Below are 17,636 nucleotides of genomic sequence, written 5' to 3' on the forward strand. Positions count from 1 at the left end.
CCATTCGGGTTGACTCCATTCCATTCCATTCCATTCCATTCCATTCCTTTCGGGGTGATTCTATTCCATTCTATTCCATTTCATTCTATTCCATTCCATTCCATTCGTGTTGATTCCATTCCATTCAATTGCATTCCATTCCATTCCATTCGGTTTGATTCCATCCCATTCCGTTCCATTTCATTCGTGTTACATCTATTCCATTCCATTCCATTCCATTCCATTCGTGTTGATTCCAAATCATTCTATTCCATTCCATTCCATTCCATTCCATTCCATTCTGTTGATTCCATTGCATTCCTTTCCATTCGGGTTGATTCCATTCCATTAGATTCCATTCCATCGCATTCCTTTCCGGTTGTTTCTGTTCCATTCCATTCCATTCCATTCCATTCGATTTGTTTCCATTCCATTCCATTCCATTCCATTCCTTACAGGTTGACTCCATTCCATTCCATTCCATTCCTTTGAGGTTGACTCCATTGCATTCCAATCCATTCCATTCCATTCCATTCCATTCCAATCGTGTTGATTCCATTCCATTCCATTCCATTCCATTCCATTCCATTCGTTTTGTTTCCATACCATTCCATTCCATTCCATTCCATTCCATTCCATTCCTTACAGGTTGACTCCATTCCATTCCATTCCATTCCATTCCTTTCCATTCCATTCGGGTTCATTCCATTCCATTCCATTCGTGTTACATCCGTTCCATTCCATTCCATTCTATTCCATTCGGGTTGATTCCAAATCATTCTATTCCATTACATTCCGTTCCATTCCATTGCACTCCATTCCTTTCGGGTGATTCTATTCCATTGCATTCCATTCCATTCCATTGCATTCCATTCCATTCCATTCCCTTCCACTCCATTCCATTCCATTCCATTTGGCTGAAATCCATTCCATTCCATTCCATTCCATTCCATTCCATTCCATTCCATTCCATTCCATTCCAATCGGGTTGATTCCATTCCATTCCCTTCCATTCCATTCCATTCCATTCCATTCCATTCCATGCCATTCGTGTTGATTCCATTCCATTCCATTATATCCCATTCCATTTGGGTTGATTCCATTCCATTCCATTCCATTCCATTCCATGACATTCCATTCCATTCGGGTTCATTCCATTCCATTCCATTCCATTCCATTCCATTCCATTCCATTCCATTCCATTCCTTTCGGGGTGATTCTATTCCATTCTATTCCATTTCATTCTATTCCATTCCATTCCATTGCATTCGGGTTGATTCCGTTCCATTCCATTCCACTCTATTCGGGTTGATTCCATTCCATTCAATTGCATTCCATTCCATTCCATTCGGGTTGATTCCATTCCATTCCATTCCATTCCATTCCATTCCATTCCATTCCATTCCATTCCATTCGGTTCCATTCCATTCCATTCCATTCCATTCCATTTGATTCCATTCCTTTCCATTCGGGATGATTCCATTCCATTCCATTCCATTCGGCTTGATTCCATTCGATTCATTTCCATTCCATTCCATTCCATTCGTTTTGATTCCATTCCATTCCATTCCATTCCATTCCATTCGGGTTGATTCCATTCCATTCAATTGCATTCCAGTCCATTCAATTCCATTCCATTCCTTTCTCGTTGGTTCCATTCCATTCCATTCCATTCCATTCGGATTATTTCCATTCCATTCCATTCAATTACACTCGGGTTGATTCCATTATATTCCATTCGGGTTGATTCCATTCCATTCCATTCCATTCCATTCCATTCCATTCCATTCCATTGCATTCCATTCCATTCCATTCGGTTTGATTCCATTCCATTCCATTCCATTCCATTCCATTCCATTGCATTCCTTTCGATTTGTTTCCATTCCATTCCATTCCATTCCATTCCATTCCATTCCTTACAGGTTGACTCCATTCCATTCCATTCCATTCCATTCCTTTCCATTCCATTCGGGTTGATTCCATTCCATTCCTTTCCATTCCATTCCATTCGTGTTACATCCATTCCATTCCATTCCATTCCATTCCATTCGGGTTGATTCCAAATCATTCTATTCCATTCCATTCCGTTCCATTCCATTCCACTCCATTTATTTCGGATGATTCTATTCCATTCCATTCCATTCCATTCCATTGCATTCCATTCCATTCGGGTTGATTCCATTCCATTCCATTCCATTCCATTCCGTTCCCTTCCTTTCGTGTTGACTCCATTCCATTCCATTCCATTCCATTCGGGTTGGTTCCATTCCATTCCATTCCATTCCATTCCATTCTTGTTACATCCATTCCATTCCAATCCATTCCATTCGGGTTTATTCCGTTCCAATCCGTTCCCTGCCATTCCATTCCATTCGGATTGATTCCATTCCATTCCATTCCATTCCTTTCCATTCCATTCCATTCCTTTCGGGTTGACTCCATTCCATTGCATTCCGTTCCATTCCATTCCATTCCATTCGGGTTGATTCCATTACATTACATTCCATTCCATTCCATTCCATTCCATTCCATGCCATTCCATTCCATTCCTTCTATTGCATTCCATTCCATTCCATTCGGGTTGATTCCATTCCATTCCATTCCGTTCCATTCCATTCCATTCCATTCCGGTTGATTCCATTCCATTCCATTCCACTCCATTCCATGCCATTCCATTCCATTCTATTCCATTCAGGTTGAATCCATTCCATTCCATTCCATTCCATTCCATTCGAGTTCATTCCAAGTCATTCCATTCCATTCCATTCCGTTCTATTCCATTCCACTCTATTCCTTTCGGGGTGATTCTATTCCATTCCATTCCATTCCATTCCATTCCATTCCATTCCATTCCATTCCATTCGGATTGATTCAATTCCATTCCGTTCCATTCCATTCCGTTCCATTCCATTTGGGTTAACTCCATTCCATTCCATTCCATTCCATTCCATTCCATTCCATTCCAATCGGGTTGATTCCATTCCTTTCCATTCCACTCCATTCCATGCCATTCCATTCCATTCGGATTGATTCCATTCCAATAAATTCCATTGCATTCCATTCCATTCGTGTTGATTCCATTCCATTCCATTCCACTTGGGTTGATTCCATTCCATTACATTCCATTCCATTCCATTCCATGCCATTCCATTCCATTCGGGTTGACTCCATTCCATTCCATTCCATTCCATTCCATTCCTTTCGGGGTGATTCTATTCCATTCTATTCCATTTCATTCTATTCCATTCCATTCCATTCGTGTTGATTCCATTCCATTCAATTGCATTCCATTCCATTCCATTCGGGTTGATTCCATCCCATTCCATTCGATTTCATTCGTGTTACATCTATTCCATTCCATTCCATTCCATTCCATTCGTGTTGATTCCAAATCATTCTATTCCATTCCATTCCATTCCATTCCATTCCATTCTGTTGATTCCATTGCATTCCTTTCCATTCGGGTTGATTCCATTCCATTAGATTCCATTCCATTGCATTCCTTTCCGGTTGTTTCTGTTCCATTCCATTCCATTCCATTCCATTCCATTCCATTCCATTCCATTCCATTCGATTTGTTTCCATTCCATTCCATTCCATTCCATTCCTTACAGGATGACTCCATTCCATTCCATTCCATTCCTTTGAGGTTGACTCCATTGCATTCCAATCCATTCCATTCCATTCCATTCCGTTCCAATCGTGTTGATTCCATTCCATTCCATTCCATTCCATTCCATTCCATTCGTTTTGTTTCCATACCATTCCATTCCATTCCATTCCATTCCATTCCATTCCTTACAGGTTGACTCCATTCCATTCCATTCCATTCCATTCCTTTCCAATCCATTCGGGTTCATTCCATTCCATTCCATTCGTGTTACATCCGTTCCATTCCATTCCATTCTATTCCATTCGGGTTGATTCCAAATCATTCTATTCCATTACATACCGTTCCATTCCATTGCACTCCATTCCTTTTGGGTGATTCTATTCCATTCCATTCCATTCCATTCCATTGCATTCCATTCCATTCTGGTTGATTCCATTCCATTCCATTCCCTTCCACTCCATTCCATTCCATTCCATTCCATTTGGCTGAACTCCATTCCATTCCATTCCATTCCATTCCATTCCATTCCATTCCAATCGGGTTGATTCCATTCCATTCCATTCCATTCCATTCCATTCCATTCCATTCCATGCCATTCGTGTTGATTCCATTCCATTCCATTCCATTATATTCCATTCCAATTGGGTTGATTCCATTCCATTCCATTCCATTCCATTCCATTCCATTCCATGACATTCCATTCCATTCGGGTTCATTCCATTCCATTCCATTCCATTCCAATCCATTCCAGTCCATTCCATTCCTTTCGGGGTGATTCTATTCCATTCTATTCCATTTCATTCTATTCCATTCCATTCCATTGCATTCGGGTTGATTCCATTCCATTCCATTCCACTCTATTCGGGTTGATTCCATTCCATTCAATTGCATTCCATTCCATTCCATTCGGGTTGATTCCATTCCATTCAATTGCATTCCATTCCATTCCATTCGGGTTGATTCCATTCCATTCCATTCCATTCCATTTCATTCCATTCCATTCCATTCCATTCGGTTTTATTCCATTCCATTCCATTCCATTCCATTTGATTCCATTCCTTTCCATTCGGGATGATTCCATTCCATTCCATTCCATTAGGCTTGATTCCATTCGATTCATTTCCATTCCATTCCATTCCATTCGTTTTGATTCCATTCCATTCCATTCCATTCCATTCGGGTTGATTCCATTCCACTCCATTCCATTCCATTCCATTCCATTCCATTCCATTGCATTCCATTCCATTCCATTCGGTTTGATTCCATTCCATTCCATTCCATTCCATTCCATTCCATTGCATTCCTTTCGATTTGTTTCCATTCCATTCCATTCCATTCCATTCCATTCCATTCCTTACAGGTTGACTCCATTCCATTCCATTCCATTCCATTCCTTTCCATTCCATTCGGGTTGATTCCATTCCATTCCTTTCCATTCCATTCCATTCGTGTTACATCCATTCCATTCCATTCCATTCCATTCCATTCGGGTTGATTCCAAATCATTCTATTCCATTCCATTCCGTTCCATTCCATTCCACTCCATTTATTTCGGATGATTCTATTCCATTCCATTCCATTCCATTCCATTGCATTCCATTCCATTCGGGTTGATTCCATTCCATTCCATTCCATTCCATTCCGTTCCCTTCCTTTCGTGTTGACTCCATTCCATTCCATTCCATTCCATTCGGGTTGGTTCCATTCCATTCCATTCCATTCCATTCCATTCTTGTTACATCCATTCCATTCCAATCCATTCCATTCGGGTTTATTCCGTTCCAATCCGTTCCCTGCCATTCCATTCCATTCGGATTGATTCCATTCCATTCCATTCCATTCCTTTCCATTCCATTCCATTCCTTTCGGGTTGACTCCATTCCATTGCATTCCGTTCCATTCCATTCCATTCCATTCGGGTTGATTCCATTACATTCCATTCCATTCCATTCCATTCCATTCCATTCCATGCCATTCCATTCCATTCCTTCTATTGCATTCCATTCCATTCCATTCGGGTTGATTCCATTCCATTCCATTCCGTTCCATTCCATTCCATTCCATTCCGGTTGATTCCATTCCATTCCATTCCACTCCATTCCATGCCATTCCATTCCATTCTATTCCATTCAGGTTGAATCCATTCCATTCCATTCCATTCCATTCCATTCGAGTTCATTCCAAGTCATTCCATTCCATTCCATTCCGTTCTATTCCATTCCACTCTATTCCTTTCGGGGTGATTCTATTCCATTCCATTCCATTCCATTCCATTCCATTCCATTCCATTCCATTCGGATTGATTCAATTCCATTCCGTTCCATTCCATTCCGTTCCATTCCATTTGGGTTAACTCCATTCCATTCCATTCCATTCCATTCCATTCCATTCCAATCGGGTTGATTCCATTCCTTTCCATTCCACTCCATTCCATGCCATTCCATTCCATTCGGATTGATTCCATTCCAATAAATTCCATTGCATTCCATTCCATTCGTGTTGATTCCATTCCATTCCATTCCACTTGGGTTGATTCCATTCCATTCCATTCCATTCCATTCCATTCCATGCCATTCCATTCCATTCGGGTTGACTCCATTCCATTCCATTCCATTCCATTCCATTCCTTTCGGGGTGATTCTATTCCATTCTATTCCATTTCATTCTATTCCATTCCATTCCATTCGTGTTGATTCCATTCCATTCAATTGCATTCCATTCCATTCCATTCGGGTTGATTCCATCCCATTCCATTCGATTTCATTCGTGTTACATCTATTCCATTCCATTCCATTCCATTCCATTCGTGTTGATTACAAATCATTCTATTCCATTCCATTCCATTCCATTCCATTCCATTCTGTTGATTCCATTGCATTCCTTTCCATTCGGGTTGATTCCATTCCATTAGATTCCATTCCATTGCATTCCTTTCCGGTTGTTTCTGTTCCATTCCATTCCATTCCATTCCATTCCATTCCATTCCATTCCATTCGATTTGTTTCCATTCCATTCCATTCCATTCCATTCCTTACAGGATGACTCCATTCCATTCCATTCCATTCCTTTGAGGTTGACTCCATTGCATTCCAATCCATTCCATTCCATTCCATTCCGTTCCAATCGTGTTGATTCCATTCCATTCCATTCCATTCCATTCCATTCCATTCCATTCGTTTTGTTTCCATACCATTCCATTCCATTCCATTCCATTCCATTCCATTCCTTACAGGTTGACTCCATTCCATTCCATTCCATTCCATTCCTTTCCAATCCATTCGGGTTCATTCCATTCCATTCCATTCGTGTTACATCCGTTCCATTCCATTCCATTCTATTCCATTCGGGTTGATTCCAAATCATTCTATTCCATTACATACCGTTCCATTCCATTGCACTCCATTCCTTTTGGGTGATTCTATTCCATTCCATTCCATTCCATTCCATTGCATTCCATTCCTTTCTGGTTGATTCCATTCCATTCCATTCCCTTCCACTCCATTCCATTCCATTCCATTCCATTTGGCTGAACTCCATTCCATTCCATTCCATTCCATTCCATTCCATTCCATTCCAATCGGGTTGATTCCATTCCATTCCATTCCATTCCATTCCATTCCATTCCATTCCATGCCATTCGTGTTGATTCCATTCCATTCCATTCCATTATATTCCATTCCAATTGGGTTGATTCCATTCCATTCCATTCCATTCCATTCCATTCCATTCCATGACATTCCATTCCATTCGGGTTCATTCCATTCCATTCCATTCCATTCCAATCCATTCCAGTCCATTCCATTCCTTTCGGGGTGATTCTATTCCATTCTATTCCATTTCATTCTATTCCATTCCATTCCATTGCATTCGGGTTGATTCCATTCCATTCCATTCCACTCTATTCGGGTTGATTCCATTCCATTCAATTGCATTCCATTCCATTCCATTCGGGTTGATTCCATTCCATTCAATTGCATTCCATTCCATTCCATTCGGGTTGATTCCATTCCATTCCATTCCATTCCATTTCATTCCATTCCATTCCATTCCATTCGGTTTTATTCCATTCCATTCCATTCCATTCCATTTGATTCCATTCCTTTCCATTCGGGATGATTCCATTCCATTCCATTCCATTAGGCTTGATTCCATTCGATTCATTTCCATTCCATTCCATTCCATTCGTTTTGATTCCATTCCATTCCATTCCATTCCATTCGGGTTGATTCCATTCCATTCAATTCCATTCCAGTCCATTCCATTCCATTCCATTCCTTTCTCGTTGATTCCATTCCATTCCATTCCATTCCATTCGGATTATTTCCATTCCATTCCATTCAATTCCACTCGGGTTGATTCCATTATATTCCATTCGGGTTGATTCCATTCCATTCCATTGCATTCCATTCCATACCATTCCATTCCATTCCATTGCATTCCATTCCATTCCATTCGGTTTGATTCCATTCCATTCCATTCCATTCCATTCCATTCCATTCCATTCCATTCGGGGTGATTCCATTCCATTCCATTCCATTCCTTTCGATTTGTTTCCATTCCATTCCATTCCTTTCCATTCCATTCCTTACAGGTTGACTCCATTCCATTCCATTCCATTCCATTCCTTTCCATTCCATTCGGGTTGATTCCATTCCATTCCATTCCATTCCATTCCATTCGTGTTACATCCATTCCATTCCATTCCATTCCATTCCACTCGAGTTGATTCCAAATCATTCTATTCCATTCCATTCCGTTCCATTCCATTCCACTCCATTCCTTTCGGGGTGATTCTATTCCATTCCATTCCATTCCATTCCATTCGGGTTGATTCCATTCCATTCCATTCCCTTCCACTACATTCCATTCCGTTCCATTCCATTTGGGTTAACTCCATTCCATTCCATTCCATTCCATTCCAATCGGGTTGATTCCATTCCATTCCATTCCATGCCATTCGTGTTGATTCCATTCCATTCCATTCCATTACATTCCATTCCTTTTGTTTTGATTGCATTCCATTCCATTCCATTCCATTCTATGGCATTCCATTTCAGTCGGGTTTTTTCCATTGCATTCCATTCCATTCCATTCCATTCCATTCCTTTCGGGGTGATTCTATTCCATTCTATTCCATTTCATTCTATTCCATTCCATTCCATTCGTGTTGATTCCATTCCATTCCATTCCACTCCATTCGGGTTGATTCCATTCCATTCAATTGCATTCCATTCCATTCCATTCTGGTTGATTCCATTCCATTCCATTCCATTCCATTCCATTTGATTCCATTCCATTCCATTCGGGATGATTCCATTCCATTCCATTCCATTCCACTCCATTCGGGTTGATTCCATTCCATTCAATTGCATTCCATTCCATTCCATTCTGGTTGATTCCTTTCCATTCCTTTCCATTCCATTCCATTCCATTCGTTTTGATTCCATTCCATTCCATTCCAATTCATTCGGGTTGATTCCATTGCATTCAATTCCATTCCACTCCATTCCATTTAATTCGATTCCTTTCTCGTTGATTCCATTCCATTCCATTCAATTCCAGTCGGGTTGATTGCATTATATTCCATTCGGGTTGATTCCATTCCATTCCATTCCATTCCATTCCATTCCATTCGGATTGATTCCATTCCATTCCATTCCATTCCATTCCGTTCCATTCCTTTCGGGTTGACTCCATTCCATTCCATTCCATTCCATTCGGGTTGGTTCCATTCCGTTCCATTCCATTCCATTCCATTCGTGTTACATCCATTCCATTCCAATCCATTCCATTCGGGTTGATTCCGTTCCAATCCGTTCCCTGCCATTCCATTCCATTCTGATTGATTCCATTCCATTCCATTCCATTCCTTTCCATTCCATTCCATTCCTTTCGGGTTGACTCCATTCCATTGCATTCCGTTCCATTCCATTCCATTCCATTCGGGTTGATTCCATTCCATTCCATTCCATTCCATTCCATTCCATTCCATTCCATTCCATGCCATTCCATTCCATTCTATTGCATTCCATTCCATTCCATTCGGGTTGATTCCATTCCATTCCATTCCGTTCCATTCCATTCCATTCCATTCGGGTTGATTCCCTTCCATTCCATTCCACTCCATTCCATGCCATTCCATTCCATTCTATTCCATTCAGTTTGAGTCCATTCCATTCCATTCCATTCGAGTTCATTCCAAGTCATTCCATTCCATTCCATTCCGTTCTATTCCATTCCACTCTATTCCTTTCGGGGTGATTCTATTCCATTCCATTCCATTCCATTCCATTCCATTCGGATTGATTCCATTCCATTCCGTTCCATTCCATTCCGTTCCATTCCATTTGGGTTAACTCCATTCCATTCCATTCCATTCCATTCCATTCCATTCCAATCGGGTTGATTCTATTCCTTTCCATTCCACTCCATTCCATGCCATTCCATTCCATTCGGATTGATTCCATTCCATTCCATTCCATTGCATTCCATTCCATTCGTGTTGATTCCATTCCATTCCATTCCGCTTGGGTTGATTCCATTCCTTTCCATTCCATTCCATTCCATTCCATGCCATTCCATTCCATTCGGGTTGACTCCATTCCATTCCATTCCATTCCTTTCGGGGTGATTCTATTCCATTCTATTCCATTTCATTCTATTCCATTCCATTCCATTCGTGTTGATTCCATTCCATTCAATTGCATTCCATTCCATTCCATTCGGGTTGATTCCATCCCATTCCGTTCCATTTCATTCGTGTTACATCTATTCCATTCCATTCCATTCCATTCCATTCGTGTTGATTCCAAATCATTCTATTCCATTCCATTCCATTCCATTCCATTCCATTCTGTTGATTCCATTGCATTCCTTTCCATTCGGGTTGATTCCATTCCATTAGATTCCATTCCATTGCATTCCTTTCCGGTTGTTTCTGTTCCATTCCATTCCATTCCATTCCATTCGATTTGTTTCCATTCCATTCCATTCCATTCCATTCCTTACAGGTTGACTCCATTCCATTCCATTCCATTCCTTTGAGGTTGACTCCATTGCATTCCAATCCATTCCATTCCATTCCATTCCATTCCAATCGTGTTGATTCCATTCCATTCCATTCCATTCCATTCCATTCCATTCCATTCGTTTTGTTTCCATACCATTCCATTCCATTCCATTCCATTCCATTCCATTCCATTCCTTACAGGTTGACTCCATTCCATTCCATTCCATTCCATTCCTTTCCATTCCATTCGGGTTCATTCCATTCCATTCCATTCGTGTTACATCCGTTCCATTCCATTCCATTCTATTCCATTCGGGTTGATTCCAAATCATTCTATTCCATTACATTCCGTTCCATTCCATTGCACTCCATTCCTTTCGGGTGATTCTATTCCATTGCATTCCATTCCATTCCATTGCATTCCATTCCATTCGGGTTGATTCCATTCCATTCCATTCCCTTCCACTCCATTCCATTCCATTCCATTCCATTTGGCTGAAATCCATTCCATTCCATTCCATTCCATTCCATTCCATTCCATTCCATTCCAATCGGGTTGATTCCATTCCATTCCATTCCATTCCATTCCATTCCATTCCATTCCATTCCATGCCATTCGTGTTGATTCCATTCCATTCCATTATATCCCATTCCATTTGGGTTGATTCCATTCCATTCCATTCCATTCCATTCCATGACATTCCATTCCATTCGGGTTCATTCCATTCCATTCCATTCCATTCCATTCCATTCCATTCCATTCCATTCCTTTCGGGGTGATTCTATTCCATTCTATTCCATTTCATTCTATTCCATTCCATTCCATTGCATTCGGGTTGATTCCGTTCCATTCCATTCCACTCTATTCGGGTTGATTCCATTCCATTCAATTGCATTCCATTCCATTCCATTCGGGTTGATTCCATTCCATTCCATTCCATTCCATTCCATTCCATTCCATTCCATTCCATTCCATTCGGTTTCATTCCATTCCATTCCATTCCATTCCATTTGATTCCATTCCTTTCCATTCGGGATGATTCCATTCCATTCCATTCCATTCGGCTTGATTCCATTCGATTCATTTCCATTCCATTCCATTCCATTCGTTTTGATTCCATTCCATTGCATTCCATTCCATTCCATTCTGGTTGATTCCATTCCATTCAATTGCATTCCAGTCCATTCAATTCCATTCCATTCCTTTCTCGTTCATTCCATTCCATTCCATTCCATTCCATTCGGATTATTTCCATTCCATTCCATTCAATTCCACTCGGGTTGATTCCATTATATTCCATTCGGGTTGATTCCATTCCATTCCATTCCATTCCATTCCATTCCATTCCATTCCATTGCATTCCATTCCATTCCATTCGGTTTGATTCCATTCCATTCCATTCCATTCCATTCCATTCCATTGCATTCCTTTCGATTTGTTTCCATGCCATTCCATTCCATTCCATTCCATTCCATTCCATTCCTTACAGGTTGACTCCATTCCATTCCATTCCATTCCATTCCTTTCCATTCCATTCGGGTTGATTCCATTCCATTCCATTCCATTCCATTCCATTCGTGTTACATCCATTCCATTCCATTCCATTCCATTCCATTCCATTCGGGTTGATTCCAAATCATTCTATTCCATTCCATTCCGTTCCATTCCATTCCACTCCATTTATTTCGGATGATTCTATTCCATTCCATTCCATTCCATTCCATTGCATTCCATTCCATTCGGGTTGATTCCATTCCATTCCATTCCCTTCCACTCCATTCCATTCCATTCCATTCCATTAGGCTTAACTCCATTCCATTCCATTCCATTCCATTCCATTCCATTCCATTCCAATCGGGTTGATTCCATTCCTTTCCATTCCATTCCATTCCATTCCATTCCATGCCATTCGTATTGATTCAATTCCATTCCATTCCATTATATTCCATTCCATTTGGGTTGATTCCATTCCATTCCATTCCATTCCATTCCATTCCATGCCATTACATTCCATTCGGGTTCATTCCATTCCATTGCATTCCATTCCATTCCATTCAATTCCATTCCTTTCGGGGTGATTCTATTCCATTCTCTTCCATTTCATTCTATTCCATTCCATTCCATTGCATTCGGGTTGATTCCATTCCATTGCATTCCACTCCATTCGGGTTGATTCCAATCCATTCAATTGCATTCCATTTGATTCCATTCCTTCCATGCGGGATGATTCCATTCCATTCCATTCCATTCGGCTTGATTCCATTCCATTCATTTCCATTCCATTCCATTCCATTCGTTTTGATTCCATTCCATTCCATTCCACTCCATTCCATTCGGGTTGATTCCATTCCATTCAATTCCATTCCAGTATATTCCATTCCATTCCATTCCTTTCTCGTTGATTCCATTCCATTCCATTCCATTCCATTCGGATTATTTCCATTCCATTCCATTCAATTCCACTCGGGTTGATTCCATTATATTCCATTCGGGTTGATTCCATTCCATTCCATTCCATTCCATTCCATTCCATTCCATTCCATTCCATTGCATTCCATTCCATTCCATTCGGTTTGATTCCATTCCATTCCATTCCATTCCATTCCATTCCATTCCATTCCATTCCATTCCATTCCTTTCGGGGTGATTCCATTCCATTTCATTCCATTCCATTCCATTCCATTCCATGCCATTCCATTCCATTCTATTCCATTCGGGTTGATTCCACTCCACTCCATTCTATTGCATTCCATTCCATTCCATTCGGGTTGATTCCATTCCATTCCATTCCGTTCCATTCCATTCCATTCCATTTGGGTTGATTCCATTCCATTCCATTGCACTCCATTCCATGCCATTCCATTCCATTCTATTCCATTCATGTTGAATCCATTCCATTCCATTCCATTCCATTCGAGTTGATTCCAAGTCATTCCATTCCATTCCATTCCGTTCCATTCCATTCCACTCTATTCCTTTCGGGGTGATTCTATTCCATTCCATTCCATTCCATTCCATTCCATTCCATTCCATTCCATTCGGGTTGATTCCATTCCATTCCGTTCCATTCCATTCCGTTCCATTCCATTTGGGTTAACTCCATTCCATTCCATTCCATTCCATTCCATTCCATTCCATTCCAATCGGGATGATTCCATTCCTTTCCACTCCATTCCATTCCATGCGATTCCATTCCATTCGGATTGATTCCATTCCATTCCATTCCATTCCTTTCCATTCCGTTCCATTACTTTCGGGTTGACTCCATTCAATTGCATTCCGTTCCATTCCATTCCATTCCATTTGGGTTGATTCCATTCCATTCCCTTCCATTCCATTCCATGCCATTCCATTCCATTCCATGCCATTCCATTCCATTCTATTCCATTCCATTCCATTCCATGCGTGTTGATTCCATTCCATTCCATTCCATTCCAATCCATTCCATGCCATTCCATTCCATTCTATTCCATGCAGGTTGAATCCATTCCATTCCATGCCATTCCATTCCATTCGAGTTGATTCCAAGTCATTCCATTCCATTTCATTCCTTTCCATTCCATTCCACTCTATTCCTTTCGGGGTGATTCTATTCCATTCCATTCCATTCCATTCCATTCCATTCGGGTTGATTCCATTCCATTCCGTTCCATTCCATTCCGTTCCATTCCATTTGGGTTAGCTCCATTCCATTCCATTCCATTCCATTCCATTCCATTCCATTCCATTCCAATCGGGTTGATTCCATTCCTTTCCATGCCACTCCATTCCATTCCATTCCATTCGATTTGATTCCATTCCATTCCATTCCATTGCATTCTATTCCATTCGTGTTGATTCCATTCCATTCCATTCCATTTGGGTTCATTCCATTCCATTCCATTCCATTCCATTCCATGCCATTCCATTCCATTTTGGTTGACTCCATTCCTTTGCATTCCATTCCATTCCATTCCTTTTGGGGTGATTCTATTCCATTCTATTCCATTTCATTCTATTCCATTCCATTCCATTCGGGTTGATTCCATTCCATTCCATTCCATTCCATTCCATTCCATTCGTGTTGATTCCATTCCATTCAATTGCATTCCATTCCATTCCATTCGGGTTGATTCCATTCCATTCCATTCCATTCGGGTTTATTCCATTCCATTCCATTCCATTTCATTCCATTCCATTCCATTCGGGATGATTCCATTCCGTTCCATTCCATTCGGCTTGATTCTTTCCATTCCATTCCATTCCATTCCATTCCATTCCATTCGTTTTGATTCCATTCCATTAAATTCCATTCCATTCGGGTTGATTCCATTCCATTCAATTCCATTCCACTCCATTCCATTCCATTCCATTTCATTCTCGTTGATTCCATTCCATTACATTCCATTCCATTCGGGTTATTTCCATTCCATTCCATTCAATTCCACTCGGGTTGATTCCATTATATTCTATTCTGGTTGATTCCATTCCATTCCATTCCATTCCATTCGTGTTGATTCCATTCCATTCCATTCCATTCCATTCCATTCCATTCCATTCCATTCCTTTCGGATTGATTCCATTCCATTCCATTCCATTCCATTCCATTCCATTCCATTCCATTCCTTTCAGGTTGACTCCATTCCATTCCATTCCATTCAATTCCATTCCATACCATTATATTCCATTCGAGTTGATTCCATTCCATTCCATTCCATTCCATTCGATTTATTTCCATTCCATTCCATTCCATTCCATTCCATTCCATTCCATTCCATTCCTTACAGGTTGACTCCATTCCATTCCATTCCATTCCATTCCATTCCATTCCATTCCATTCCTTACAGGTTAACTCCAATCCATTCCATTCCATTCCATTCGTGTTAAATCCATTCCATTCCATTCCATTCCATTCCATTCAGGGTGATTCAATTCCATTCCATTCCATTCCTTTCGATTTGATTCCATTCCATTCCATTCCATTCCATTCCTTTCCATTCCATTCGGGTTGATTCCATTCCATTCCATTCCATTCCATTCCGTTCGTGTTACATCCATTCCATTCCATTCCATTCCATTCCATTCGGGTTGATTCCAAATCATTCTATTCCATTCCATTCCGTTCCATTCCATTCCACTCCATTCCTTTCGGGGTGATTCTATTCCATTCCATTCCATTCCATTCCATTCGGGTTGATTCAATTCCATTCCATTCCCTTCCACTGCATTCCATTCCATTCCATTCCATTTGGGTTAACTCCATTCCATTCCATTCCATTCCATTCCAATCGGGTTGATTCCATTCCTTTCCATTCCATGCCATTCGTGTTGATTCCATTCCATTCCATTCCATTACATTACATTCCTTTTGTTTTGATTGCATTCCATTCCATTCCATTCCATTCTATGGCATTCCATTTCAGTCGGGTTTTTTCCATTGCATTCCATTCCATTCCATTCCATTCCATTCCTTTCGGGGTGATTCTATTCCATTCTATTCCATTTCATTCTATTCCATTCCATTCCATTCGGGTTGATTCCACTCCATTCCATTCCACTCCATTCGGGTTGATTCCATTCCATTCAATTGCATTCCATTCCATTCCATTCTGGTTGATTCCATTCCATTCCATTCCATTCCATTCCATTTGATTCCATTCCATTCCATTCGGGATGATTCCTTTCCATTCCATTCCTTTCGGCTTGATTCCTTTCCATTCCTTTCCATTCCATTCCATTCCATTCGTTTTGATTCCATTCCATTCCATTCCAATTCATTCGGGTTGATTCCATTGCATTCAATTCCATTCCACTCCATTCCATTTAATTCGATTCCTTTCTCGTTGATTCCATTCCATTCCATTCAATTCCACTCGGGTTGATTGCATTATATTCCATTCGGGTTGATTCCATTCCATTCCATTCCATTCCATTCCATTCCATTCCATTCGGATTGATTCCATTCCATTCCATTCCATTCCATTCCGTTCCATTCCTTTCGGGTTGACTCCATTCCATTCCATTCCATTCCATTCGGGTTGGTTCCATTCCATTCCATTCCATTCCATTGCATTCGTGTTACATCCATTCCATTCCAATCCATTCCATTCGGGTTGATTCCGTTCCAATCCGTTCCCTGCCATTCCATTCCATTCTGATTGATTCCATTCCATTCCATTCCATTCCTTTCCATTCCATTCCATTCCTTTCGGGTTGACTCCATTCCATTGCATTCCGTTCCATTCCATTCCATTCCATTCGGGTTGATTCCATTCCATTCCATTCCATTCCATTCCATTCCATTCCATGCCATTCCATTCCATTCTATTGCATTCCATTCCATTCCATTCGGGTTGAATCCATTCCATTCCATTCCGTACCATTCCATTCCATTCCATTCGGGTTGATTCCATTCCATTCCATTCCACTCCATTCCATGCCATTCCATTCCATTCTATTCCATTCAGGTTGAGTCAATTCCATTCCATTCCATTCCATTCCATTCGAGTTCATTCCAAGTCATTCCATTCCATTCCATTCCGTTCTATTCCATTCCACTCTATTCCTTTCGGGGTGATTCTATTCCATTCCATTCCATTCCATTCCATTCCATTCGGATTGATTCCATTCCATTCCGTTCCATTCCATTCCGTTCCATTCCATTTGGGTTAACTCCATTCCATTCCATTCCATTCCATTCCATTCCATTCCATTCCAATCGGGTTGATTCCATTCCTTTCCATTCCACTCCATTCCATGCCATTCCATTCCATTCGGATTGATTCCATTCCATTCCATTCCATTGCATTCCATTCCATTCGTGTTGATTCTATTCCATTCCATTCCGCTTGGGTTGAGTCCATTCCTTTCCATTCCATTCCATTCCATTCCATGCCATTCCATTCCATTCGGGTTGACTCCATTCCATTCCATTCCATTCCATTCCATTCCATTCCTTTCGGGGTGATTCTATTCCATTCTATTCCATTTCATTCTATTCCATTCCATTCCATTCGTGTTGATTCCATTCCATTCAATTGCATTCCATTCCATTC

This window comes from Pan paniscus, chromosome 23 (assembly GCF_029289425.2).
Source record: "Pan paniscus chromosome 23, NHGRI_mPanPan1-v2.0_pri, whole genome shotgun sequence".
NCBI classification, from domain to species: domain Eukaryota; kingdom Metazoa; phylum Chordata; class Mammalia; order Primates; family Hominidae; genus Pan; species Pan paniscus.